At 49.4% G+C, this 24,972-nt stretch overlaps 2 long non-coding RNA genes across 4 annotated transcripts in view; one reads left to right on the top strand and one right to left on the bottom strand.

Moving 5' to 3' along the window:
* Nucleotides 1–948: 948 nt before the first annotated feature.
* LOC106025453 (uncharacterized) overlaps nucleotides 949–24,972 on the bottom strand; it is a 148,938-nt gene continuing 124,914 nt past the window's right edge. For both annotated transcript variants that reach the window (XR_010050733.1, XR_010050734.1), the window contains exon 3: nucleotides 949–6,874. This is a non-coding gene — a long non-coding RNA (uncharacterized LOC106025453). The remainder of the gene's footprint in view (nucleotides 6,875–24,972) is intronic.
* On the top strand, nucleotides 8,420–23,959 carry LOC111754164 (uncharacterized). Of its 2 annotated transcripts, XR_010050736.1 has the most exons (7): nucleotides 8,420–9,103; nucleotides 10,031–10,202; nucleotides 12,210–12,329; nucleotides 15,477–15,672; nucleotides 17,600–19,770; nucleotides 20,141–22,073; nucleotides 23,722–23,959. It is a non-coding gene; the product is annotated as an uncharacterized LOC111754164 (long non-coding RNA). The 2 variants fall into 2 exon arrangements; XR_002788878.2 differs by having other exon boundaries at nucleotides 17,600–22,073.

Here is a 24,972-nt window from a genome sequence, read left to right as displayed (position 1 = left end):
TACATTCACTCAAGTGTGGAAATGAGAAACTCGGGGGGAATGAGACTTGGGGTACCTGTAAGTTACTGTGGCTAACATGGTGATGGTCATAACCGAGAGGAAAAGTGAGATTGTACTCAGGGACAGGGGCTCTGCAGTGCACGCTTCACAGAGAGTCATCGCATCTGCCTCAGCCTAGCTTCCTCATGTTAAGAACAAGCTCTTAACATCTCCTCACACCATCAAAAGACTCAAGAGAAAAGCTTTAAGGAGAGCTCTAAAGTGAAAATCCTCAGATAGGACTTCATTAGCCCCTGAACTCCTGACTTTTCTTGGGTAAATGTTCTATTATTTCTTTCCTGTCTGAGACCATGCCTCTGCTCATGGTCCACTGAGGCCATTCTCTTTGTCCTGGCTCTCATTTTCAACTTAGATGAGGTAAGAAGAGAGAACTTTCGGTGTTTCTTTCTCCAACACATAGCAAAGCTCTTCCCTTACAGCCTCCTCCATGGGTAGGAACCATGTAGCAGGGAGGCACCTCTGATCCCCCAAGTGATATGTGCTCTTGGATCCAGGCACAGGCCAGCGGCAATGATCTACCCAGTGACAGTGACTGCTATGCCCATGACCTGCTGGGAAAGTTCACATTTGGGTAAAACACAGGTGAAACAATCCACCCAGATCCTCCGGTGATTCTAACCACAAGTTCACGTGGCAAGTGTGATTGATGGTTTCACATGTGCTGCCCTTGTCTAACCAGACTGCAGTGCCTCAGATGTGGTGGGGTGTTTTCCTTTTTTCTTTTTTTCCTTTTAGACAAGGTGAAACTCCAGAAGTTTTGATCTGAACTTTTGAATGTACCCTATGTGTCTTTCTCACCTGAAACAGGGAACCTATCTTGCAGTTAACTAGCAAAATCAGACACATGGTATTTTCTACAGGGAATCCAATCAAGGAATCAACAAACCATTTTCTTTGCTGTTCAGACATCACTTTATTAATAGTAGGAAAATGAAAAACAGGCAAATGTAGTGATGCGTAAGTAGATTATACATAGGAAACACAAAGTTAATGTCATTCTAGTTACCACGTAGAGGCCACTGTGCTGTGACTTTACCAGCTGTGAACTTGAGATTCTCAGTGACCCTCCTTCTGAATCCTAACTACCACGTGCAAGACTTAGTGAAGGTAATTGATCCCCCTAAGTTTCTGTACACTGATGAGGCCACGAGGTGAGTGGTTCCACTCCACTCCACACTCCCACCAGGATGTGCTGCCCTCCACCAGTGGCCTAAACCACTAGGTCTGTCAGCTCATGGACTGGAACTTCTGATGCTGTGTGCAGTAATCACACTTTCACCTTATAAACTGGTTATCTCGGGTATCTCTCATAGCAACAGAAAGTGGATACATTGCATTTCATGAAGACTCATTCCTGGAATTAGGGAGGAACCCTCTTAATTAAACAGCTCCACAACATCCCCAACTCTTGACTGCTTGAGTACCAGGTGGAGAACTGGGATGTCCTGGGAAGACTAGTAAGATGCACTTTCCATGGCCAGTCACCATGGATGGACCTAGAAAGGGCACTCGGGCTGGCGTGGAGCAGGGTACCCTGCTGTGCTATGGCCACATGGAGCTGGGCACCCAGAAGTACAGCACTGTACAGAACACAGCAGTTTACTCTAGAGACGTTCTGGAGAAGGGTCCCATCTTGGTTCACACTTGTGCACACTCGGGACCCAGACAGACCATCCCAAACCTCTGGGTGACAGTCACTGGTTCCATAGCAAGTCAGAAGGCCTGCTCAGTCCCTCTCAGGCAGCTCATCTCTCAGGATATCTGGCTGCTATCACCTGTCACAGGGAGGTAGGTACAGTCACCCAGGAGGGAGAGGTCACAGCTTAGAAACACTTGTGACCTGCTGATTTCTGATATTTATAATTACACTTATTCTAAGTTTAATGAAAGTCATGGCCTTTGCTTCACAGCCCGGGGCCTAGTGTTCAGTTCTCATCAGGTGCCAAAGGCTCCCCCGAAAAGGACAAGTGCTGGACTCGCTGGCATTGGCAGGTCCAGACCAGCTAGAGCCCCACAGGCAAGGACTTTCATGAGTGGAACAAAGCTTCCAACTCCTCCAAAATCCAGATGTAAGTTACCAGGAAATGTGAGGAGTGAGAGGAAGGGGCAGGTGAAGGAGGAAGGAGATGGAAAACAATTGAAAGAGAAAAGACCTTCAACAGAGCTCGATAACCCCAGTACCTGGACCAGGTGATCGGCGCCTGACGGCATACAAAAGCTAAAAGGCAAGCCTCAGGATGGGTCAGCTCAAGACTTAATATTTGCCTTTCACTAAGCAAACTAATAAATCCCCCATGGTTTGAGCCATGCAGAGCTCCCAGTTTTTTATTTATTGGTCAAAACGGCAGGCAGGTTTTTTCTTTCTTGCCTCTCAGTCACCAAGGGGGGTAAACAGTCCCCCCTTCTCCCTCCTGTCATCAGCTGTGTGTCTATTTGCTTTCTCCCTCAACAAACTCATGTTCAGTGCAACTGACGGCATGTGCAAATACCTTTGAAGTGTCCTCTGGTAATGGACTTCCCCAGATGGGTCTGCTTTGGACTGGTATAATCAAAGGCCAACGCACAGAAGCTACTCTCGGGCAAAGGGTGAGACACCAGCCAGGTCAAGGATGAGAAGGTGACAAAGAGTCTTAGGGGGACATCAGTACCAACTTCTTTTCTTCCATCTCCCATTTTACAGATGAGAAAAACTGAGACCCAGAGAAAGTGTTCTGGTGACTCACACATGACCTTGGAACCAGCTGAAGAAAAAGACTAGTTACCATCCATGAGCTCTCTTCAGGCTTCCCCTGCACCTGCCTGCCTGAAGGCTAGAATGTAAAGCTCTTATCCAAGGTCAAGGGCCTTTCCAAAGTCACCACATGTCCTTTAAACTATGGCCTCTGGCACAGGGGCTGGCTTTCCTATGAAAACCCCCTGTCTCTCTGGCAACACACTCACATTTTCCCAGGCCATCTGATGAGAAGCAGAATGTTCAATGCCACAGAAAGGCTCTATGAGCACCTGACCACTCAGGGTGAGGGTGAAGAGCTGCTGCAAAACTGAGCTGTGGACATACGGAGCTGAGGGAAGACGCATGTGCCTAGTCTGGGGTGGGATAAACTGCACTGTGCCATGAGCAGTGTTTTTGCTTCTCTTCGTATACTTGGTCAGTGCTGAGGCGTGAACCCAGGACCTGAGCACAGAGACACATCCCCAGCCCTTTTGTTTTTATTTTACCAAGTCGCTAAACTGCTCAGGTTCGAACTTAAAATCCTCCGGCTTCAGTGTCGTGGGTATGTAATCACACCCAGCTTTACAACGCTTTTCTAATATGGAATAAATAGTAAATCTTTAAGATGTGAATTCCATAAAAGCTGATGGCATATGCAACAAAGCTACCAGTGGAATGGAGACCAGAGCTGGGAGAGGGTCTCCGGATCCTGTGCCTGACCCCATCATTTTACATGAAAGGGGCTCTTTTCAGAGACAAAAGTGGACATCTTCAGCTCCTCTGGCCTGTACTTTTTACCAGCTCCAGACCCCCACCTGGGTCGAGCAGTAAGATACAGACAGATGTGGGGACAGGGTAAAATGCAGTTCGTTCGAAACTCATTCGTGTCACTTCACAGGCATGCACTGCTCTTTAAATTTCTCCTGTTTCTCCACTAGGATCAATGTCACTCACTCTTCAACCTCATCTCCAACTCTGCCCAGCAGCTGCCTCCTGGGCAGGCTGATCCCATGCCAGGGGCTGGAAAGGGATTCTTGCCTTAGGCAGAATCCACCCAGAGCAGAGTGCTGCTAAGAACCACTTAGGCCTCTGGAGTTCTGGGATTCTATGGAGATGGAAAGAACGGAGCAGGGAGAGACTGTTGCCTTTGGCCCAACAGCAATGATGGCCCTGGAAACAAAGACTGAATGTAAGACACAGATGAAGGGAATAGGTGAAATGAGTCCATCTTTTAAAAGAGAAAATGGCACCCAAGGACCGGGGCTCACGTTCCTCCTGGGGCAGTGAAAGGAGAGTGAGCTGGCTCAGAAGCAAACACCGGGGTACATGGAATCTCCAGAGGAATGAGCACGGTCTCTGGATGCTTCACGCGCCTCTCTACCCTAGCATGTCATTACCTCACTATAGCCATGCCACACAAAATGAGTGGGATTAGCAGAAGACCAGTGTTCCAACGCTGCGGACACTCATGCCCGTCTTCCAGCAGAAAGATGAAGGCTGAATCCCCTGACAAGCAGTGACAACTTCGGGATGCTGTGCGATCCTGAAAACCTGGCTTTTCTAACCTGTAGAAGAACCTGTAATTTGCCTGCTTATTGTTCATACTTGTCACGAACACCAGACATCAGGCTGGCACAGCTCTGCGCCCCCCACCCCTCCACCTCCAAGTTCCGCTCCCTGATCCTAGTGATCTGGAAAGGTAAAAATGAGCTGGGAGGTCCCACTCCACGCTTTCTAAACCAAACTTGAAGGTTATCTAGGAGACTTTAGAAGGAAAGTACACACTTAGCCCCAATTTACACGCCCTTGATATTTTAAATAATTCTAGAGTTCAAAGGAATTTCAGGAAGTCCTCCAGCCAACTCCTACGCTTTCCAGACAATACTACTGCCAAGATTTCAGCTCTTTGTCTCTGTCTAGCAAAGGTTCAGAATTTTATTCTCGATTCATTCTTCATAGCACATGCATACCTGAGAAGTATGTGTGTGCGTGCACGCACATATATGAACATGAACACACACACACACACACACACACACACACACCATGGTCTATTTATTTCCCAGTCTTCTCAGGGACTGTTTGTTGTGTTTCTCATGCTAAAGGTTAATGTCAGTGTTTTAAGTAGGACTATAGTAGCGAGCAATCCCAATACCCCAAATTCTTGCCATGCCTACTGTCTGTCCACATGGTCTCAGAAGGACAAGGTCTCAGTCATTTCATCATACCCAGGTTTTTGTCCAATAACCTGCAGCTTCACTATCCCAGAAACAACTGATATGGTCAGGACTGCAGCCTGGTCCGATGGCATCTATAGGCTATGCAGTGGCTAATGAAGCAAACAGACACTCAGCTCCCAGTGCCAGCTGGCCAAACCAACTAGGTGCACTCCCTGGCAGCAAAAGTAAAACAGAAACAGAAGCGGGTCCTTGAGTTCCCTGGTAGGATGATCAATTATTCCAGTTTGTCCAGGATCGTCCCAGGTTTAGCTCTGAAAGTCCTTTGTCTCCAGAAACTCTAATTCTGGGCATACTGGGACAGTCACTTCCCCAGCCCCAGCTCATTGTAACAGCAGAATCCCAGAGTCAGGCGCACTTAGTCCTGCTGTGGAGAGACCATGATGGCATTATTCTTGCTACCCCTGTATCCCTGGAGACTGCCTATGGCTGCCGAGTATGTCAGATGACTGTGAGCTTTCGGACAGCTGCTGGCACTCTTTCTTGCCTGCCTTGCTTTCACTGTGACTTTGGAATAGACGAGCATTTGCAAAGGTTCCTTAAAACCTAAAGGAACCCAAATACCAAGCCTGGCATCAATTGCGCAGGTCAAAGAAGGCAGAGGAACACCTCTAAACAATCTTTATGCTTCAACAGCACCAACATCTTCGGGAGGTCACTTTGTGAACCTAAGATGCCAAGAATGTCCCATCTCTCTCAGAGAAGACACTGGAGTCACTAAATGGCTACCGAAACATGTCGTCTATAGTGCAGGGACACTTCTGCTCTTTCTACAAAAGCAAATGCCCTTGCCTTTGCAAGTAAGCACGCACAAACATCTCTAACTGTGTTGGACATCACTGGCGCATGACAGATACTTAGGAAGTGTTCTCAACCACACTTGAGTGTGGGTCACAGAGCAAAGGGGACCAAAAAACCGTGAGCAGTAGCCAGGTATATGGGTGACTTCTCAGTCCATACTGAGGCAAAGATCCTCAACCACACGGTCACACCCAGTAGCTGGTTAGTCTGTAACTAAGCACCATGATCCAGTAAGACCCCAGTGCCATCAAAGGGAGAAGGGCTTCACAGCTGACTGTGTCAGAGAAGATGGCTGGAATAAGCAACAGGACCCACTGACCCTCCAGACACACACCTGTGTACGGCACACACTGAACAAATGGGGCACAAAGAAGACGAGTGTCAAGCACCTGCTTTCCTGCCCAGAGCTCCTTTGGGGGCCCTGAGAGCTAGAGGTACACACACACCAGCTCCTGCGTCATTCCGGAACCTGCAGAGCCAGATCCCAATACTCTTCCCATGCCACTTGCAATACACCAACGCCGGCCTCTTTAGAAGGAACAGGAAAACCAAGATCCTGTCTGCCCCAAGTGTGGTTAACTATTCACTCAGTATCCGGCTGAATGATAATGCAGCAAACAGGAGGGATAGCTCTGTGCAAAGGTGCGCAGGTGTGGAGGTGGGGGCAGGTGGGGAGGGTGCAGGGAAGCTGGGGTGCAGGGTTGGGCGGGGGAGACACAGCAGGCAGCTGCAGAGGATGTCTGCCACCAGAAAGAAGGCCCCGCTCTGGGAGGACAAGCTTCATGGGGCACAGCGTCCCCTTTGCTTAACATCTGCTAGCTCAGGTTCACACACACGTAGGTCCTTCAGGAGAGGGGCTTTGCTTTCTATGCAAATGTCTCCACAAGTCCACAAGTTGCCATGTTCTCCAAAATAAAAATCCTTGATTGAATCCAGGGCTCTCGCCTTTCAAGATGGGTCCTGCCCTTGGCCAGGCACTTCAAGGGGTGTTGCTGCTAGCCGTGTGGTGGCTCCCGATGCTTCCCAGTGGCCAAGGGCTGCTGCCACATCCTCTTTCCCTTCCCTGTGGACCAGAACACAGAGTGTGAGTTAGCAATGGCTTTGCATTGAGCATCACGCTTTCCACCTCAGTCCATAATGTTCTACTTAAGGCTATAAATGAACCAAATATTCAAAATGCAATGTTTTAGTTTAAAAAGAAAAGAAGACAGACCTATTTATACTTCCCAAAGAACACTCTGTACACTGACTCATCCTTGGGACCCCGGCACAATTCCACCGCTACACACAGAGCTGACGTTAGCTGCTGTGGCTGTATTCGGCCAGCCCAGGGGAAGTGGAAAATTCTGGTTTTTAGGCTATTGCCACAATACCTGAGAGATATGAGGCTAGCTGGGAGCTGAGATCACATGATTTAAGACAGGGAAACTGAGGCTCACAGTGCACCAGTGTCACTCCAACTCAGGTCCTAAGTCCTTGTGTTTACTGCTTAGACTTCCTCAGCAACTGACTCAGAGTGGACAGTGGACCCTCAGGGAAAAGAGGAAATGGTGGACATGCTTCTCCCTCCCAATGCCGACAGAAAGGGAATTAAGGTCGACTTGACGCGGCGCCGTACTCTCTTCACTCCCCACTCTCTTCACCTGCAGTCCTCAGTAATAAATATATTTGGTAACCATCTAATGTCCTGGAAGGGGATATGAGATGATCTGGGTCTGATGGAGGGAGGCTGCTGTCTGAGCTTCTCACCCCAGCCATCACTGTCAACTCCCAGGAGAATCTGCACACTTAAAATCTGTGCACTCTCGAGTCACATGCTGTGGACACAGAAACAAACCAAATCGGCAAAGGCCATTGCCACAGGCCTTGGTGGAAGCCACAGAGAGGAGGGGTTTGCTCAAGCATTCCTAAGGCCAGGGCAGCAATTTCTAGAGGGAACCTCTACTGACCTTGGAAGAGGCATCTTGGAAACCCCTGGGCCCTGGCCCAGCCCCAGGCAAAGGTGCTCCCCTCCCTGCAGTGCTGGTAGGGATGGAGCAGCCGGAGAGAAGAGTGCTAACTGCAGAGAGGAGAGATGATACAGTGAAGTCTCAGCAGATAAGAGCAGGGAAAAGATGCTTACAGACATTTCTCTGCAGAAAAGCTGGGGAAGGAGACACAGACTACATTTCAGAGTCATCTACAAATAAAAGAAACAAAACCCAAACCACAGCCAACACGCAGGTAGAGGCACTCTTGAGACCCTGCCCTTCATGGCTATGCAGGAAACTGACAGAATTTGCTCCAGGTACTGCCCAGGCCCTCTGGACTTGCCCTTTCCCTTGGACCTGAAAATGCCCCAAACAAATCCAAAGTTCTCCGCCTTTCCCCTGGTTTCTCTTTCCCCTCCTGGACAGTCGCTTTTTGAGCTGTTTTGAAGAAGCCTTTCCCCTGGGAGACACAAGCAGCTAGCAAATTAATTGGCAGCAGCAAGGACTTCCTTCTTGTTGCCTGGCAACTCCATGCACTTGGCAGTGGGACATTAAACAGAGGGGAATGTTGTAAGGCATTTGCAAAATAAATAAAAAGCAAAACACACAACCCCCAGACTCTCATCCCAGGGCAGCAGACACAGCCAAGGGGAATGGGGAGGATGAGAGGATAAACACCAGCAAGAAAATGAGGTGTGGACGTGAGCAGATCCCGCCAGCCACCTGCCTGTAAAACTCTGTTCTGTGTTTGTACGTGGCCGAAGGCACGCTCTGTCAGTGCAGAGGGAGGCTGCAGAGGCATAGGGACTGGACAGCACTTACAGATCGGAATGACAGCGAAGGGTTACAAAGCTTCCTATGAAACTGAATCTGCTGTTTATGCTTCTCTGGCCTGCGTTAGGCCATAGATGAAGTCACACTAGTCAAGGTGATGCAGCCACCTTGAGAACTGGATGGAACTCCCCACTCCCCGCCACTTTGTCTGGTCCCTTTACACTTGAGTGTGTTCACAGCTGGTTGCTACAGCCAATAGGAACTGACATGCTGAGTCCTCCAGCACACCGCCGTCCTCCTTCCAGCCCAAATCTGGGCTCTGGGTTAGCTCCTGCACAGAAGTGGAATATACAAGCAGTCTACGTTGCAGCAGTCTATGTTTCCTGTGGAAGGGAAATGGAGATGTGGAGAAGAAGCAGTGAGAAGATCTTGTGGCTAATGTCCCCAAAGACATTCACAGCCCAGTCTTGCAACCTGTGACTACTGCCTTGCATAGCAAGAAGGCCAGACTGCACCACTGCGATTCAGCTAAGGATTCTGGAATGGCGGTATGATTCTGGGCCAACCTGTTGGCTCCTATGTGATATTGCAGATGTCCAGAGAAGAAAGGCAGAGAGAGGGATCTGACACACAGAGGCAGCAGATGCAATTATACAAACAGAAAGTTGGCAGGGTTCACGGGTGGAGTGGGGAGCGTGACTCAAAGTAAGGAAAGTGGATGCCTCCCACCAAAGCCAAGGCAGGGGCTCTCCACTGGAGCTTCTAGAAGAGCCATCCCTACAGAACCCTTGACTTCAGCCTGGTGAAACTGGTCTCAGAAGGTGGGGACTGTACGTCCATGTACTTCTGGAGAGGATATTAAAGTTGGGATATTGGCACCGATGGAATGGAGCAGAGCAGAAAAGGGTGGGATCCAGAATTGGGTTTCCTAGGAAAATGGTGCTCAGTGGGAAAAGGATAGCTCTCCAAGAGCAACTGAGGCAAGCAGCAGCCCAAACTCTGCAACAGGCTATTAAATTACGCCGCTTGTGGCTGCAGCGTGGGCAGGTGGCTTAATCTCTGAAAGCCTTGGTTTCGTCACTGCACTGTAGAGATAATATTATCATCTACTGTGCAAAGCTTTTAGGATTAAATGAGATAATATGTGAAAAGCACCTGGAGCGTGGTTGATGCCAAGTAAGTGATAACTCCTAGGAAGATTAGGCATACAGATAAGGACAGGCACTGTTTGTTGCCCTCCCAATATCTATCCTACCCTTTCCTCTAAACTCTGCCTTTTGGCAGGTGTGGTGCAATTCAGAGTAAAAATATTGCATTTGTCAGCCTCCCAGGCAGGTAGACACGGCCATATAATTAAGATTTAGTCAGTGAGTTGTAAGCAGAACTACTGGAGTAATTCTGGGAAGGCTGCTCTAAAGTGCCAGAAGGAGCCTAAGTTTTACCTGTCTGTCTTTGCCTTTTCTATTTATAATAAGGATATGACTGGTGCTCCAGCAGTCCCCCTGGTCTACCACGGACACATAAGGTAGAAGCTGTGCACTAAGATGCTCTAACAAGCAGATGACAATCCTGAATCCCTGGTCACTCCAGTGCTGCCACTCCAGCCTGGGTCAGCCTTCTGCTGGATTTCAGTACCTTCTGCAGTAGGTAAGTCCATGTTGTTTTATAGTTTTCTGAAAGCATAAAGAATACATTACAGACCCAGGCAAACAGGGTGCAGAGTCCCATTCTGGAACACTGGCTCTCCAGTTCAACCCAGGATCTTCACGTGTACCCACACCTGAGAACCGCTGCTCTGAGACAAAAGCTCTCCACCAGACACGTGTGAAGCCAGGCAGTGCTGCACTGTGAGGGCTTGTGCTGTGCATCATCCCTGGTGTACCCCTTCCACGCCATCAGTGACAAATTCAAAGTTCTCAGACATTGCTGTGTGTCCGGCCTTGAGGGAAGAGGACTGCAAACGGCTGCCAGCTGAGAACTCTGCCCCAGAGTCATGGTTCTTTCTTGACCTTGGCTGTACATCAGAACTATCTGGGAAGCTTTTCAAGATTCCAATGCTCAGGCCTCAGCCCAGCCCAGGTAAACCAGTATCCGTGAGGGTGGGGCCAAGGCAGCACCCGAAACTCCCCAGGTGAGTCCCCCAGGCAGCCATGAGGAGACCAGCAGGCCCAGAGAAACAGCGGTACCACGCTGCACGGAGGTTTCAAGTCCTGATGGTGAAGACAGCCCAAGATGTTCCCAAGCAGAAACTGCACCCAGGGTGCCTGGGGTAGACTGGGAACCCACATCCCAGAAACCAGCCAGCCGGGTGGAATTCCTGGCAGCTGTGTCACCTCATTTCCCATAAGAACAGGGTGGACATCTTTCAGTCTCTCACCTGAATAACCACACAAAGCCTCAGTTTCCTTCACTAATAAACAGTATGAACAATGAGCCATAAACATGACCTCATCCTACAGAAAGGAGCAACTTAAGAAAGATGGCAATGGCGCAGCAGAGGCCACTTCTAGGTGAAGATCACAGAGCCTCTCCAGGGGCCACACCTGCAGGCAAGGAACCAGCCTGCACCCAGGCAAGCAGAGATGTCATGGGTATTGAATGCAGCCCTGAAAATACCCTTGGCTACAGACCTACAACTGAGCTGGAAGGGAGAACGGGAAGAGTTAACTGAGAAATCAGCAACCAAGCGGGAGGGATGGCTGAATGAACTGATGTTCTGACCCCTTAAAGAAAAATGAAGTCCTGCGTCAGGTCTTCTCCCTGCAGGGACTTTTACATTCATTGTTTCATCCCAGCCCACTCAGCTAAAATGCTGAGCCATCTTTTCCTTGTTTCCCTTGGCCCAACTCATTAAGTTCAAGACGTCTAGAAGAGAAGGTAAGGGGAAGCAGAGGAGAGGAGAACAAGAAGAGGAAGAGAAGGAAGAGGTGGGAAGAAGGAGAGGAAGACAAGGAGGAAGAAAAAGAGAAGGAAGAGGATGAAGAGTAAGAAGAGGCGGCAGGAGCATGCCGGCCAACAGGTTCTAGTGGCCTCAAATTGACCAAATGATTGCAAGACCACAGCGGAGTGGCTTCCTTCCCCTACCTAGTTCAACCCCATCTGTACAGGCTAGATAGAAGGATGAGGGAAAGACCTGAGTCTATACAACATACAGAGACAGCCAGCTCCAGCCAGTCTGTCAGAAGCAATGGTACCACAGAGAATGGCACACACTGACACGGCCCAGCCTTCTCCAGAGTTTCTGCTCTCCATTCCATCAGTCCATTTATTACAAGTGACTGAAACAAAGAAGGAGACCACAGCTGCTCCATTTTAGCACACAAGGAGGTAAAGAGCCAGGTACCCGAGTAAGGAAGTCAGGTCCCTCTCTGTTCCTAAGGAGTCTAGCAAGTTCTGGTTTGTAGCAAGGGAATCCCAAGAATCAGTAACTTCACAGCCAGCAGTGGCTTCTTCAGCGTTTTTCACCTTCCTTTCCCTATCCTGTGCCCCGCCCCCAACAAGTCTGAATACATTTCCTTCTGACTGAAATTCCAGGGTTTCCTCCAGCCTGTAAACCTTGTGTGCAAATATCGTGACTCTAGCAAATGTGTTAAAAAATAAACCTTAAAAAGCTTCCAGATGTTCTGTTTGTATTGTGGTGTTTTTCTGCTCTAGTCTCCAGAGGCCAATACACGGTGTACAGGATCCTGACAACCCAGAAAAAAATCGGACGCAGCCCAGAGGCTCAGCGTGGCAGTGAGCAGAGAGAAGACCCCTGCCCAGGACCACTGCTCAGTAGGTTCACCCATAAACTCTTCCACTGCAGAGATGCACTGTGTACCCCCCTTTGTTTTCCCACTGTACCCCATATCCTGTTCCTTCCGCTGTCACAGGTAAAAGGTACACTCTTGCAGTTCACTTGATGGCATGCAGAAGATTGCAAAAGATTGCAACAGAGCAATTCTGAGATTTTCAAAGCTTTAAGTTTTGCCTTTTCTGAGCACCTACCTCACCCCTCCATTAAACTTCTCATGCCAACTGACCATGGAACATATCATAGGGACAAAATGACCAGCAGTGACCCTCATACTCAAGATGGCAAATGACCATTTGCAGGGACATCTTAGGACCTGGACCAACCAGAACAAGAAAGTGGAGTTCATGGCTTGTCAAGGCCCCTCTGGGGCCGGTGGCCTCTGATCTACAGGAAGGTAATTGCCAACGGGCGGGCTTGTGCACACATAACCACACACGCACCCTTCCCAACACGCACACACCCGAGGGCCCAGGATTCTTTGCACAAGGTGACGCCTGCACCCTTTGATGCTCGCCGGATGTGTTCCTATTGGGCAAAAACCAGACCTCAATAAATCCAGCATTATCAAGAGGCTGGTGGTTTGCGATTGCACCAGCCTGTTATCTCTGGGCCCAGGTGGGGCTGCTTCGCGGTTCACCATTGAAAAGCATTAACTTATAGGTAGATCAAAGACCCTTCCGCACCAGCCGACCTGGGTCCCTTATTTATCCCCCCATGGATTGTTCCTTAAGATGAACTTTAAAGATAGTAAGTTCCCCAGTCCTCACTCTCTTGTGTCCTCTCCTTATCACACAATATGGCTCTTGGGCCACTCAATAGCCAGTCGTCAGGCATTTCTTGTCCTTTCTTTGGATGACCCATTTAATGATAGTACAGAGAGGACTAGGCCATGCGGGCACTCCTTTCCCCTTTATGAGTCACAAGGACAAGGAGGTCCCAGAGAGGAGTCACTGATCATCCTCTGTCCTCGGAAGAAACTGCTAGGCCTGTTCACTTAGTCTGAAGGCCCCAGTGGACTCTACTGTCTACATAGACATTTGAGGTCAGTAGTCAGTCTGCAGTGAGGTCAGTTCTGAGTTGTGTGGATATGGGGTCACTAAGAATAACCCATCGGCCAGGGGGCAAGCAAGGATCTTCCAACAGGGCGGCTTGTAGGCTTCCTGCCTCCCAAGAGACCTCAGACCACGGGGCAGGTTCGTGCGTGGTCACTCACATACAAACAGGTGTGTTTTCTTTTTCACTTTGAGAGGACCTAGCTTATTATCTCTACTGGAGAGGTACAGGTTGGACAAATAATTGGATGTGTGGATACATGGATAAATAGATGAATGGATGGATAGACGAATGGGCGGATGGATGGATGGATGGATAGACAAATGAACCAATGAGTGAATGAACAAGTAAATCACTAGCAATATAAGCCAGTTATTCTATAATTTGTAGGAGAGACAAAGGGTGGGGACACTCACTCCTACCAGTGAGAAAACAGCCCAGGTGGCAAATCTCACCTGAGATGTCTGAGCTTAATATCATGCACTTAGATGAGGGTTCAAGCCCTGAATCAAATTTTTGTAAGCTATATAAGACTAAGCAAGTTACTTCTGTTCTCGTTAACCCATGCATAAAAGAGGAAAGTCCTAGTGCTTAATGAGGTGTCACTGAAATTCTAAGGACTCAGTAAGTACTATTAGTCCTCACCACTCCCTTTCCCTACAGCACTATCTCCTCTAAAAGTTGAAATCGCATGTTTCCAAAGAAGAAGGAGCCGCGTATGTGACTCTTTTCTGTTGTCAACCATGCAAGCAAGGTGCATAGAGAAGTCTTGGCCCATCTCCTATCACGATATCCTTTTTAACATTTGGATTAACCTTTACCTACTGCCCTGCCTTTCACACTGCTTTAATCACTCCTAAAAACTCAGAACCTGGGCTCACATGCAACGAGGAGGCAATGAAGCCAAGAGATGTGAACCCAAGAGGGGAATTGAGGAGTCCCCACCATGCATAGACAACAGCTCAGCCACTGACCAACACTTTACTTCAACTGTATTACATAATGCTGAAATGCACAGACCCTCATCCCAACACACACACACACACACACACACACCATTTTTGCAGCTCTGGAGATGGAACCCAAGGCCTACATATTCTAGGAAAACACTCCATTACTGAGCCATGCCCCTGCCTGATGTCCACCTCTTTCTTTTTTCCCTTGCACTTCTGTCCTCTAATTTGGGTCCTCTTATTCTTAAACCCTAGTCTGCCTGTCTGTGTCTCACATTCCTCAGAGACATAGTAGCTGTCAGAACCAGCGTGACCAACCCTGCTGGGAACAATTCCTATAGGCTCTGGCCAGCTTGGTCCAGACCCCCATAGCCTGGCCAACTTGTGGCTTCTGTGCCAGGATGAGGAGTGGAGCTGGACCTCAGCCTCCTCCATCCCAGAGGAGCTAGGCTGTTACCCAAGGCTGCAGCTGGACCCTCACCGGCACCGGGAGGTCACGCGCAAGCTCAGAGAAGAGGCCACCCACACAGCACATCAGGCTGATGGGCCATCCCTGGGGCCAGAGCTGCACTAGTCTTGGCCCTGACTTGAAGATTCACCATATGGCTTCCCTAGGGAGTAAGAGAGGAGGACAGGAAGTGAGCCATGACAGGGTGAGAGACAGCCTTGCTTCCCTCCAGACAGGGGACACTCCTGGCCACTGGGGGAAGGGGAATTTAGCTTTATTCCCTGCATGTCCAAGAAAAAAATGAGTGACCGCAGGCAGTGACATCCCCAGATAGGTCTCCCCCTCTGGCTCCTTGCTCTTCAGCTCCAGATGTGTTCCTAGGGTTTGATGTGAACTTTAGAACCCCGGAAGTTTGGGTGACTTCACACTTTTCTAAATAAAGACTCAGAATGGTTTTCACGTTTGCAGACAATTTTGACCAAAAGTGTAGGCTGTCGAGCAAGACCAGAGAGACAGATCTCTCTCTGGTTCCCTAGCCCCCCTCTCTGGTTTCCTCGTGCCCTTTTGTCCTAAAGTCTTGGGGGTAGAGGTGAAACCTGGGCAGCATTGGCCTCTCCATCTGAAACCTTCCTGTTCTATGGACAGCTTTTCTCTTTCTTTTGGTCCTGCAGGTTCCAGGTGGTTGGGCAAGACTCAGGGACAGAGGACAGAATGGAGAGGACAGTCACCGCGCAGCCTCTAAGAACAGAGCCAGATGCCTCATTGGGGAGGAAGGTAGCCTTTCCAGGAGCACAGCAAGCCGGGACTTGTGGAAACCAGAGCCCCCGCTGGCAGAGGGGATGGACAGGGGAACCAGAATTCAAAGAGGTGACTTAAGGGGAGGGCTGGCGGGGGGTTGGGGGAGGTTTCCGTGAATCATATAAATTAGAGACAGAAAGGATGTCAGGCCACCTTCATTTCCTTCCTCTCCTAATAGGAATTATCTCATTAGCCCCGAGCTTCCTAGAAGCAAACTTTAAATGATTCCTGTAATGGGGATTTCAATCTGCAGCTCCCTCCCTCCCTCCCTCCCAGATCTGACTCCCAGGAGAGCTAAGAAAGGTCTTAAAGGGACAGCACACAGAGAGGCCAGTTCAACAGGCTTAGCATTGCTCTTGTTCCTCTGGGTAGGTCCTGTCCTTCTACTCTGCATGTCCACTTACAGAACCATACAGCAGAACATAGTCACAGATATGGGGATAAGCTGAATTGGGATGCATTCCTTTGCCCTCTTTCCCCCTGCAAAAGAAAATAAAAGCATACTCTGATCCTTTCAACCTATGAAAGTTGCCTTACATGGCAAAATGGATTGGCAAATGGGATTAGTTAAATATTTTGAGATGAGAAGATTATCCTGGATTATCCTAAATGCAATCGTAAGTGTCCTTAGAAGAGGGAGGTAGGGGAGACTTGATGACAGAGAGAGGAGGAAATGCAAAGGGACCACAAAGGCAGAGGCTGGGATGATGTGGCTACAAGCCAAGGAATGCTGGCAGCCACTGGAGCTGGGGACAATTAGTCCCTGCAGCCACGAGGAGAAGTCAACCCTGCCTACAACTTGATTTCAGCCCCAGAGGTCTTATTTCAGACTTCTGGCCTCCAGAACTGTGAGAACAAATCTGTGATGTTTTAAGCCACCAAGTTTGCAGTAATTTGTTACAATTGGCCCCAGGAAACTAGTACATTTAGAAAAAAAAAGTTCTTGCCACAATAATTATCTTTGGAACCTTATTCTACAGCAAAAGAAAAATTATATCAGAAACATCAAAGAACCATCCAAAAATAACTATGCCATACTCCCACAACGAAATCCTAAATAACTATAAAATATTGAGCTATTAATGATAAAGGACTAACATCACATAACAATATGGCTGTAATTTCTTCACTCGCTTTTATCAGTTGGTAGGAAAGTCATCTTGTAATTACTCCGGCCTCTGCAAGTTATGTACTGAGTTGCAGAACAGTAGGAAAGCTAAGTATGGTTGGATTTCTGTGCATGAACAGAGAAGCAGGACCTATAGAAGTCCAGGGGACCGAGGACAACAGATCAGGGCATCCACCTATCAAGGCTACTGCAACAAATTTCTACAAAGTGGTGACCTTAAACAGGGAATTCATTCTGCAAGTCAGACATCCAAAATCAAGATGTGGACAGAGCTGGACACTCCAAGGAAGAATGTGTTCCTTGCCTCTCCCCCAGCTTCTTCAGGCAAACCTGACATTCCTTGGCCTCCAGAGGCCTTGCTTCAATCACTGGTCCATCTCCGTGTCACCTTCCCTCTATCACTTCTAAGAATTGCTCATTAGATCTAGGGCTCACTCTAAACCCAGGATGAACAGATTTCAAAATTTCTTAATTATATTTGCAAAGATTCTTCTTCCAGACAAGATCACTCACTCTACATGGCCATGAAGTTTGGGGCAATTACTCCATTATAGACAGTCTGCCCCTCCAACCCACAATGCCGTGTGTGTGTGTGTGTGTGTGTGTGTGTGTGTGTGTGTGTGTGTTTCATATTCAACTGGAGTTGCTAACACTAGAGTGGGTGGTTTTGCGAACAATAAAATTCTCCGTCATCAAGGTGTTCAAACAGAAGATAGCTATCTGGAAAGTCTTAAACAATATCATAGGTCCAGATGTGAGATGGAAATAACTGGAATCAGTTTGATTTGAATCAGTGCTAGGCATTAAAAAGATGCTGATGGCTCCACTGAGGATGCTACTTACATCTCAACATCCCTCTCTCCACAGACTCTTCAGAGTAGAATGAATAAGCCATGCAAAAGGAAATGCTAAGAATACTTGTGTACCTGGATGACAGTTTACAGAGCACCATCTTGGCTTCCTGCACTACAGGATAAAATCTGACACACCTACATGCCTCTCTCATTTGATGGCAGGAAGCTGGCTCAGAAGCACACCAGGACAAATCCAATGGCAAGAGACAGCCAGGGCAGCACTCCATGAGTATGCACACTGAGAAAGGGCCACAGCATCATCACAGTGTCCATCTGGGCAGCTGGAGAGTCCTGGGAAGGCCTACAGGGTAGAGTCCTGGGCTCTGTTTCTGCACCTGGCAAACCAACAAAACAGGACAGCAGTCAGAGGAGCCATCGCAGGCGGCAGCCAAGGGCAGGCTGCCTGTTCCCACTGGAGCACAGATGGGGCACAGCCACCTGGCAGGCAATGTACCAACAGTGGGAGGCCCAAGGCTCTCTTCAGCTACAGGTGGGTGCTGCTAAAGCCACTCTCAGGGGCAGCCCCAAGCCCAGGTCTTGCTTCACTGCTAATTGCTATAAGCACTGTGCTGCCGAAACTCAATCTGGGTGGCCCTTAGCCACTCCCAAATCTTGTCACATGCTTGGTGAGCTCAGCTGTCTGCACACAAACCTTGTCAAGCAAGCAGGACAGATGTTGTTATTAGTCCCACTTTACAGATGGGAAGCTGCGACAGAGCCGAACGGCCACCCAGGGAGTACATGTCCTTGTCCCCGTGTGCCTTCTGCAGCCAGGCAGGAAAGGGGCAGCCCTACATTCTCTGCGTTGCCCGTGAACACCAAGGGCTTTACAGAGGCGGCCACAAACAGCCGGAGACATCCCTTCTATTCATGACTGACTCGCTAAGACACCCCAGCCTTCCTCCTCTTGTCTGGCAGTGTGCATGTGGAAGGCATGGCTTGTGGCCAGGCTGGGCCTCCCCCAAGAGCAGGGAGGCATGCCTTCTGGGATCCACCAAAAGAAGCTATCTATTCTGTACTTTTCCAGGTTTGGAGAAAGGATTAAGCAGGGCCAACCTGAACTCCCAGCTCAACTTCTGCATGACAGCTCTCCCTGCTGCCTTGGAGAGGTGCTCAGAGCAGGACAGTCTCTTTCTGCTGTCTGCAGCAGCCCAGGGAGGCAGCTGGGTGATTCTGGAACTGTGTGGAGCACAGTGAGCATTACCCCGTCTGGGGCCAGAGGTCAGTGGGGCAGGTTGTGTTCCCAGGGAAGCTGGCCAAGCCAGTTCCCTTTTGGTGGGCCTCTGGACTGACCCATGGCTACAGCAGCACTCAGGGGTGGCATCTGCAGCTAACAGGGAGAGGCTGCACCAGCTTCCCATACAACTGTCTCCTGGAACACCTGACTGCAGCCTCCTTGGACTTGATTTTCCAACAAGACAAGAAAAAAAGTGGCTGTGCTTCCTCCCGCCACACCCATTCCTCTGTCCCCCTGCACCTTTCCCCATCCCTTGGAGAATGTGCATCTTCATAGGCACCTTGGGAGATGCAGTGCATCAGGGTCATAAGGCAAGGAACCCGGAGAAGACGGATGGGGACTCTGCAGGCTGTAAAGAGTCAAGCTGCCTCCAGCCCTCTGGGCCAGTCCTTGGTTCCCATGACACTCACTGGCAGTGTTAATAACTAACCACGGTCCAGACAGGTGTTGGCAGCGGGCTTTAGGAGTTCTTGTTCAGGGGTGGAAGTGAGTCATTTCCCTTTTATAGTTTGCTAGCAGACTGAGTCACCCAGAGCCGACCCTTTCACCCAAGCTCTCACACCCTGGCCACCTAATGTACAGCCCATACCTTAGAGCTACCTCCTTGCCTGGGCAGCTGAGCCCCGTGCAGCTGCTGCTGGGGTCCAGGCCAAACACCATCCCATCAATGACCAGGTCTGTCTCTGGTCCCTTTTCCCCCACTGCCTCAGGTGGCCCAGCTGACTCCCTGTCCCTGTCTGATGTGCTGTCTCGGGAAAACAGCACCTGACAGGTAGAGAGGCCTGTTAGGGCTGCCTCACCTTTGACCTTTAACTAAACAGTGCTCTCCTACCTCCCTCTCCGGACCAAAAATCAGAAATGAAAAGTTCCAGAGCCACGAACCAGAGAACAAAACTGCAATGCAAATCAGTTAGCTTCATTGTCTTTGGGAAGGACTGAGGCTGAAGGTAGGTAAATGGAGTCCCATGACCGGGGGCACAACAAGCCTCCCTATCGCATGTCAGGCGGCTGGCAAGGCCAGGTCAGCAGGCTCCTAAGGTGGCTCTCATCTCCTGGACAGAAACCAAACACAGGTCAGCTACAAGGAGAGACTGAGGTGTCTCCTTGGTAATGCTTTTCCCCATGCTCTTCTGGTCCCTCTTGGCAATTTTTTTCTTTTATTTCAAAAGAGAGTAAGAGGGAGAAAACAAAAACATGCAAAAAACTAAAAACAAAAAGCAGGGCAAAAAAGAAAACCAATCTCCCCAAAACAGATTTCGAGATTATACTTTTTTCTTAGTCTCAGAAAGTCCCTTTCTTCTGTGCTTTCTAATACAGGCAACCAACACACAGGACTCTGACATTGGGTAGGACAGCACCAGTGTCTCACCGCTAGGGGCTTCAGCAGGTGTGGACTGGCAGGCGGGCAGAAAAGGACACTGTTTCTCTCCTCAGAAGGCAGAAAACAAGAGGGAAAAGTCACAGCAGAGGCTGTGCCAGGTATAGCAAGGAACCTGACACTCTGCAGCAGTGCTGGCCTTGTGGGTGAACTGTGCTGGCTGTTCAGGACTACGCGTCCCCTCCCAGGCCTTACGACTTCCCCAATACCCAGGTGTCACAGCCCAGCTCACCCCAGGCTGCCTCATCTGCACACAGCCCCCTGGACTTTCCAAACTGCATTTTGAAATCTGTGTGCCGCAGCTGTGGGTCTAGTGGCCCTTCTCAGGTGAGGGGACATTCCCTGGTCTTGTGCACAGCATCTGAGACAGCAGCTGCCGACAGCATCAGGGTCCGAGTGCCAAAGAGACGGACTCCACCCTGGGTGCTGGCTTGGGGGCACTGAATGAGTCATCGGGCCTGACCAGTAAGCGTGATGTCCCTGGTGAAGTGGGAGGTCTGGGGACCCAGCCTGCTGCAGGGACAGGAACTGAAGTGACTCACAGTTGGACCCCAAGGGGAAGTTCCATTCTGGTGTCCTCTGGATGACTCTGGTCCCTGGGTGAGCTCATCCCCGTCACTGCTGACACTCAGACCAGGACTTGATTTTTGTTCCCAGCGCCACTGGCACCTTTTCACTCTTAGTTATGGGGGTGGCATCGTCATCCAAGTGCAGCACCTCTGTGCTCAGCACACACATGCGTGATGAATGGAGCTAACCACAGCGTGCATCCTCCCTGGGCATCCAGCTTCTCATCAGTGAGCACGGCCCTCATCCTGCTGACCTCAGACAGGAGCATTGGGGGCTGTGAGGCAGTGAATGTGACAGCTCTTTGAAGGAAGTTTGCAAAGCCAGAACCAGTGAGCAATGCTGAGGTTACTGTTTCTGACTACTGCCTCAGGGTCCAGCCAAGAGGCTCCCATCTTTCTCCCTCTTCCTGGACTGGGCCCAGGTGGAAAAGGGTTCCCACCAAAGTCATCACAGAACACACTTGACATTGGCAGAAACAGGTCACAGCCCCTCCACTCATCCTGCCCCTTCTTTATTCCAAGTGTCTCCAACAGAGCATGCAAATGTTACCATAGCTTCGCCAGGCAGAGGCAGGTCCTTGACTAGCTCTTCTGCCACACACAGGAGCTATAAAGAAGTCTCCCAAAGAAGGATGGTAGGCAGCCACCCCCTTATGGGCTCAGCTGTCAGCTCACACACAGTCACAAGACACTGGCTGACAACCGCCATGACCAAGACCTTGTACATACCTTTGAAGGAAGACACACTGCCTCAGATGAAGAGCTCCAGGGTACTTGTGACCTGCCCTTCTTTGATGGCCACAGTAGTTACAGAGTGAAAGACAAGAGAGACTGACGGAAGACCCCGTTCATTTCTGCAATTGGAGCTGCACTTGGAGGGATGAGGCAGATAAAGGAAAGCATCAGGCTGCCAGATGGCAGGGAGAGCTCTGAAGCGGCCTGGAGGGACTCTGTGGGAGGGTCACCAGCAGTGTGAACTACACTGTGGCCTGATGATGCCACGCTCAGACTATGCTGTGGCCTGATGATGCCACGAGTCAGGAGTCCTGTGAGCCTCCTGGGCAAACACAACCAGAAGGGGAGACACGCCTGTGTTCCCACTCGCTTGGTTTTCTTTCCCATCCTTTGATGCTGGGCCTACAGTGTGTTCCATGGTAGCTTTACAGAGGGGAAGAGGCCCCTCCAGCACCCACCCAAGAGGAGATCCTGAATCAGACAGTCACTGGTGCTAAGAATCAGCTCCTGTGACATTCACGGTGTCTCAGCTCATCCTCAGCATCACCGTCATGTTCTGTTGTCAGAGGTATGTGATGGGACAGGAAAGACATGGGCAGTCAGTCCCCCTCCTGTGTGCGAGCCCTTTCACTAGGTACCCTGTTCCCATCGGCTTCTAGACCAGCCCCTTGCATAAGCTGGACCATAGTACATGGTACTCAAAACCCTGCCTTAGATCCCAGGTTCCCTGGATCCAGGACTAAACGTCCTGGGAACCCTGCCTGGTATGACCTTCATGCCCTGGGGTGCTTGGTCCTCTCCCCGAGCTCCACCATGCCTGTGCTCGGTTCTCAAAGTTCACGGCTTATGTGTGCCTGCTCTGGCTCTGATGTCGCTGCTCCCTCTGACCCAAACACTTCCCTGAGCGTTCGAGCACTCCGTCCCTCAGCTGTATTGTCACCGGCTTTATTCTACTGGCTGCCTGCTATCTGCTCTTTCCATATCTCGTTCACTTGAGCCACTGTTACAGCCTCTATTTTTCCCATGATACTATTACCTTCTTACGTACTATGCAATTTACTTCTTTATCACTGTCTAGTTACTGCCAGTCCTTCCCCCACTAAAAAGCAAGTTCTGTGAAAGTAGGATTGTACTTGCTTTGTTCAGCTCTCTACCTAGAATGGTCCGAAGAGTGACAGGCACCCAGTATCTATTAAATGAATGACAGAAAGAATGAAATGAATGGGTGAATGGATGAAATCACCCAGGTTGGAGGAAGGGGCTATACTGTATAGAATGGCCTGGCACTGGGCAGAGGAGACCTGGAAAAGAAAGGAGGCCTGGGGCTGGCAAGGGCAGAAAGCGCTACAGTCAGAGGCAGTGCACACGGTTTGCCTGGAAATCCCCTTGGAGTCACTCATTAACCATCCCGACCCTGGCCAGCTAGCAGAATGACTTCAACACCTGGCATTCCTTGCAGGCCCACATTCCCACTCAAGAGATCACATATTGTCTGGGCTCCTAGTCTTTTGCTCCTGGCATCCTAGGGTCGAGAAAAGGGACATCCAAGGCTAGAAAAAAACACCTAAAAAACAGAAATGAGCCCCTCTTCCCATTTCTACCCTTTTGAGCCACCAACAGGGAGGCAGAGCCAGTACTGGAGGCAACATGTCATATAATAGAGTATGGAGTGGCCTGGTAAAGGAGTACTAGGCCAGTGGCTGTGGGGTTTTAGGAAGGTGAGGAGCAAGAGTGGTCAGCATGGGGCAGGGTGCAGAATCCGGTCGGGGGGGCAGGATACACAGTGGGAAGAAATGGATGCAAGTGAGGTGTCCAGGGGTAACTGGTCACTAGGAAGATCAACAGAGATGTGATAGGTTTCTTTTCTATTTAAGAGGGAATAAAACAAAACAATAACATGGAGCCAAACAAAACAGTGAGAACAATATTGGATTTCAAAAACAGGACAAAAGGAAATTCCCTATAGTTGCTATACTGCATACTGTTATCCTCTAAATACATGCTCAGACTAGTGGTTTTAGGCCTACAAAGTGAATCAAACAATACAATCATTAAGGGTTTCTTGTTTGTTTGTTTGTTTGGTTGGTTTTTTTAACTTCAGTTGCTATCATCTCAGCCTGTGTTCCTCCAAATAAGCTGGTTATTGGGGGGGGGGGTTGGGGTTGGGGATGGGGTGCTCTTCTTATCTCCCAGCCCACATGTAGGTTGGCTCACAGGTTGGCTTCCTGGTTCTATTCCTGGCCCCGCAACTGCTGCTGGCTCATGGGAAGGTACAGGCGTAAAGCGTTCCTTAACCCATCACAAGGTGGCATGGTGAGTACTGGGTTTAAGAAAGAGGTAAAGGGGCTGGGGATTTAACTTAGCAGCATAAGCACCTGCTTTGCAAGCAGGCAGTCATGAGTTCGATTCCTGGTACTGATAAAAAAGAAAAAGAAAAGGACAAAAAAAAAAAAAAAAAAAAAGGAAAAGAAAGAGGTAAAACAAAAGTACGAATAGAATCACTTTGGAGAGAAAATCCAAAGGCTGGAGCCCTTGGTGATTATTCCAACTGGGTCTTCAAAAGCCAAGACAGAAGGATGGCCAGGAAAAGGAAGCAAATCCAACGGTGTGGAGAGCTGTCAGGACCCCGTATACTGGCAAAGAGGGAGTTAAGGACACTGGTTGCTGGCTGTGACAGATCTTGTGGAATAAGATACAAAAGAGCAAGGAAGGGAACTAACAGGGCACCAATCCAGGTCTTTGCTCTTTATTATTTTCTCCAATATTTGGTCTCCCCGAGAACAACAGGGAATGAGCACTACCTTCTCACACATGAGAAATTTTATCCAGGATCATAGCCAGAGCTCCCAAGATTGAATATAAAACAAAACAGAAAACATGCCAGCACTTATGCAAAGATGTCCCAGTACTGGGTCCGGCACTCAATGTGCCTGCTTTAATTCACTTCACAATACACAAGAGACTGCCCTTATTATTCCCATTTTGCAGATGGGAAACCAAAGTTCACAGAAGAGAAGGTCACCGGTCCACTGTCACAAAGTGAAAACGCAGTGGCAGCTGGATTTGAAGCCAGGCCATCTGGGTCTATGCTCCTTACCACTGCACTAGACAAAATAGTGACAGATTCACAACATCATCTGCCTGGTTGCAAATCCCTGATTTGCGCTGCACAGCACCTTCCTTCCAAGCTCCTGGGAGAATTAGAAACAATCTGTTGTCTCTCACCAAATACAGCTACATTCTAAGCTTGCATCCAGAATGAGACTGACAGCCAGAACCAGAGCCACTGCAAATGAAGAAGTCTAGACAACTATGGGCAATTCCAGCCTTTGTATGAAAGGAAGGGTCATCTGCTCCACATCCTGCATTATTAGGACTACACATCAGTCAGCAGCACTGCAGAAACATTTAGGAACCCATTAAATCCTGTGGACAGTCTCTGCCCCTGAAGGCCAGCAGATCAATCC

Source organism: Cavia porcellus, unplaced genomic scaffold (assembly GCF_034190915.1).
Source record: "Cavia porcellus strain 051 isolate PalLab524CR breed Dunkin Hartley unplaced genomic scaffold, mCavPor4.1 scaffold_12, whole genome shotgun sequence".
NCBI lineage: Eukaryota > Metazoa > Chordata > Mammalia > Rodentia > Caviidae > Cavia > Cavia porcellus.
The sequence above is the reverse complement of the archived record's forward strand: the minus strand, read 5'-3'. Positions and strand labels throughout refer to the sequence as shown.